General features: G+C 37.0%; 1 long non-coding RNA gene across 1 annotated transcript; it reads right to left on the bottom strand.

Moving 5' to 3' along the window:
• Positions 1–1,083: 1,083 nt before the first annotated feature.
• On the bottom strand, positions 1,084–3,025 carry LOC147158373 (uncharacterized). The gene is made up of 3 exons (XR_015090932.1): positions 2,950–3,025; positions 1,992–2,116; positions 1,084–1,861 (listed from the first exon to the last, which is right to left on the bottom strand). It is a non-coding gene; the product is annotated as an uncharacterized LOC147158373 (long non-coding RNA).
• Positions 3,026–4,412: the final 1,387 nt, after the last annotated feature.

Here is a 4,412-nt window from a genome sequence, read left to right as displayed (position 1 = left end):
TTTATTTTCTTTCTTTCACTTTATTTTGTATTGCATTTATATGTTCAATAAACCACACTAAAACAAACCAAAAAACTAATTATTATATAAAATATATATGCTGTATAACATTTTATTTTTGAAAACCTGAGGGGGAAAAATATTTTATTATCTTTTTTTGCCCTGCAATTTGGCGCCCCCTCCACTAGATGACGCCCTAGGCGACCGCCTAGTTCGCCTATGCCCAGGGCCGGCCCTGAATACTAGACTGCCAGCAGTCCAGACCTATCTCCCATTAAAAATATGACAACAAAGGACAAAATATGACAATGGCGACCCTGAACTGTTGATTTACAAAAGTTTTACATTAAGCAAGAATGGGAAAGAATTTTACCTATAAAACTAAAGGTGAGGTTACACTGTGGTAAACATGCCCCTATACCAGATTTTTGGGAATGTGTTGAAGGCATCACATTCAAAACAAGTGACTATTTGCCACAAAAAGGTTAAAAATGTATTATCTTGTCTTTGTACTGTAGTTATGTAGTTTTCTACTGAATATAGGTGGAAAGGAATTTGCAAATCATCATCGTCTTCTTTTTATTTATATTTGACACATCACAACTTCATCGGAATTGGGGTTTCTGAAGTGTTACTTATTTATCTCATAAAGGATGGAGAGCGCCATTATGACAACATTTTGTATGTGTATGTGGGCTAATCCTTAATTGAATCGATCTGAGTGTGTTAATCCATTTTGGATTTCACTATGTCAAAATTAGTCCAAGGTTTTACTCAGTGTTGTTACCAGTATAAAGCCACATAAGAACTACTTAGGCACGAGCTAATTATGGAATCGATACTAGTGATGGCAAAATGAAGCTTCATGAAGCATTTGCGATACTTTTGGACTCCTCTTGATGGTGCTCTTGGTTTAAAGATAAAGGCAAGTGCAATGAAAATGGATTACATTTGCATTGCATCTTTGAATCATGAGTGCCATCTTGAGGAGTCAAAAAGTATCGCAAGTGCTTCATGAAGCTTCATTTTGCCATCACTAATCGATACCACACTATTATTTTTTTATTCTTTTATAGCTTTATATTGAAAATCTTTATTTTTCTCAAAACAAAAACACAAATTAAGTTTAATCAATATTTGTTAATCCACGCATACGTATCTTGTTAAACTATATATACATTTGAGAGGGGAAAAAAAATATTAAAAAATACCCATGTAGACTGCTCAAATAAAGGGTTTACTTGATTTAGAAATGAGGCTTTACATGAAGGAGGGCAATGTGCAGAGTGCGTGTCTGCCAATGTAAAAAAATAAAAAGAAAAAAAAATAAAGGAAAAAGCTTACTGATCTGTTCCAAGAACTAACTCCACTGCCAAGGTAAAGATCCTCTTTAGGACCTTCATCTTTTATCTTGCTGCCAGTGGGAGGAAAAATCGACTCAATTAGTTTTGAACTAAACTCGTGCTCTAACATAGTGCTGATAAACTCATTTGTTTTAATGGTTTTTATTTAACTTAATAAAACACACGCAAGGTGTATATGATTCAATAGCAATGAAAGATTTGCCGTTTTTTTGTACTTGTCTAAGCATCCTTTCTGTGCATAGAACGCAGCTTATGCAAGAGTGCAAAACCAATATACACTACAGTTTTCCTCCTATTCTAGTGACAGAAAAAAAAATGATTAGAGACTTCTTTCAAAATGCCTTCCTTTCCGTCCCCCACCATCTACAGATGGTGAATGTCATATTAAATGTTTTTCTTTTTGCACATCAAAACAGAGGTCACAGCTGCACTTCTCCGAAAACAGATGCAGATGTGTTGCCGCTGTTACTTGACATCCAGGGCAGATGGAACATTTTCTGAGGGAGGAAGTGAAATGTGTGAAAGAGACAGAAAAACAAGTGTTATTTAGCCAAAAACAATGAGTCCCCAGAGAGAGCCACTAAGATCAGAGAAGTAGAAGCGGACCCATTATATGATTTAGCCCACCTTTCACAAATGGCGCATTTGCAAGCCTGCAGTCCAAATGGTCCTGACGGTGGAGGAGGTCTGTTGGTGTTGATGGTGATTTGTTATCTTTCACACAATTGTGTAAAACATTCTTCTTCAAAGTCCTGTTAGAAAATTAATGAAGCAATGCATTAATATATGTTTTTTCTTTGACAGAGCAAAGTGTGCACACCATCAGGCTTGGTCGACAGCGCAACAAGAGCAGAAGGTCGAGTCAGCTATTTTTTTTTTTTGGTCTGTTGGCTCGATTAACATGTTAAAATATGTACATACTAACAACACTCAGCCATTAACATTGCTAGCATGTACAGGGGAGGTTGTTGCGAGCAATGCTCCCAGAGATGTACATAACAACTGTTATAATCAGTGGTGCACAAAAAAAGGTGGTATGTGATAAAACTCCATAACAAGCTCATTTGAATGTGGGCTACATTTTTAAATGAAACAGTTCTCAATTAGAAAATGTGATAAAACTCTTTCACAAGGTTTTGCAGGGAAATGTTGGGGTGCGTGGTTGTAATTATTGAAATATTTACATATCATAGTCTTGTGAGTCAGGGGACACGCTAAGTATCATATTCCCAGTTGAAACATTACATATTTAAAGATAGCATATGTTAGTTATGACAGGAAAAACAATTCTATGATGCTGTCATTGCTGATGTCACAATAATAATAAGAGTAAAATGAAATGTTTCAATTACTATCATCGTATAGGCTATTTTGCTATGTTTGTGGTGAAATGTATAAATCGCACTTCATCTTGTATTATTCCTCCAACATAGCTAGCTCAAAGCTAATACACAATGGAAAACGCCATGGACCCGCTGGTGGAAATTAGCGCGCTACTCGCGGCCCTCAAATCTCTTAAAACAACGGTTATTCACACACAAACGCTGCAGGAAAATACACAGACAAGCATATCGACGGTACTCACAGGCATATGCTCCTCCCGTGCTGCATTAAACAAGTTTTATTGATGAAACTCAACTGCTACTTTCTTCTTCTGCTCCTTAAAATTAACTCCAAGGTGAATCTCAATGCAAGGAAACACACTGCCCTCTAATGGCCAAGTTGTGTACAGCATGAACAGCACTGAAAAAGGCGCACACAAACACTGAGGCAATGCAATATTTATTTATTTGTTTATTGATAAAAAAAAACATTTAATACAATATTTATTTAAGGATACAAGTTTATGGTATAGATTGAAGTGTAATAATAAATGGTAAAACAGCTGTAAATAGTTAGAGCACATTAAAGGTAAAACAATTGCCAGTCAGTCATTTGGCCGATGTTTGAAACGCCATAATCGGCCGATTAATCGATTGGGTCCTACTCTAAATAGCCCAAAGACAAAGGTACAGTATAGCCTACCCTGCCTCTTACTCATTCCGCTGGGGAAGGCTCCACCTCCCCCGTAGTCCTCATAAAGATAAGTGACAAAGAAAATGGATAAATTGCATAATTTACGTTGGTAAATGGTACCAATAATAATGGTTAAAAAATATTAACATTGGTACCTTTATTTATCTAAATAAATAAATAAAGGTGCCAATGTTAATATTTTGTCACAGTGAGTCATGCAAGGTCCAGTATGAACAACCACTTAAATTACATATATGGTTTCGCTGGATTTAGGGGATTAGCGCATGGTTGGATGTTGTTTGATTCCATTTCAATTCCCATTTTCAGCTATATTATAAGACCCAACTACATTGCGATATTAACAAACGGGATTAGAGACGGTATTTGGTGCAAAGAGGGAGCTTTCCTTATGGATTAAAAAAAAAAAAGCAGCAAAGTATTTCACTTTTTGTCACCCTTCTATTTGGCTACCAAGCTGCGTGACAGTAAAGATTTTGTGCTCCTAACGTTCTGGTGTCGACCTCTGGTAGAATATGCCTTATCAAACTAAACAGCTACATTCCCACTTGTCAATAATTTCCATTTTGTTATCTTTTCCATCACTGGTACACCATTTATAGCATTTGCAATAACTCAGGCTCCACGTGTGGATTTCAGGTCTTCATGAAATAAGTTTTTGCCAGATTGGACTGAGAAATTCCCCCACGTGGCCTGCTGGAGGTCAATTTGTCGGGCTCTGGCACAAAAGAGCAGGTAGCAGTCCTGCTGCTGGGTGGTTGAGCTCCTACAGTTCCCTTCACGCTTGTACTGCTGTGTCTTTTGATACCATGCAAGGAGACACAACAAATCTTCTGCCCATGGCATGAAAGGATGTGTTATCCTTGAGGGCTGCAGATACCACCTCATGCTATCACTAGTAACAAGTTCACTGGAAAGATGAGAAATCATTTGACAAATCTTATTTTTTCCGAAATGGATGCGTTTCCTTCGTCTTTTATCAAGCGTTTTATTACATGCTTAACTCATTCACTC

This window comes from Leptonotus elevatus, chromosome 18 (assembly GCF_054856555.1).
Source record: "Leptonotus elevatus isolate MCC_2025b chromosome 18, RoL_Lele_1.0, whole genome shotgun sequence".
NCBI lineage: Eukaryota > Metazoa > Chordata > Actinopteri > Syngnathiformes > Syngnathidae > Leptonotus > Leptonotus elevatus.
Note: the sequence above shows the minus strand (reverse complement) of the source record. Positions and strands in the feature narration are given on the sequence as shown.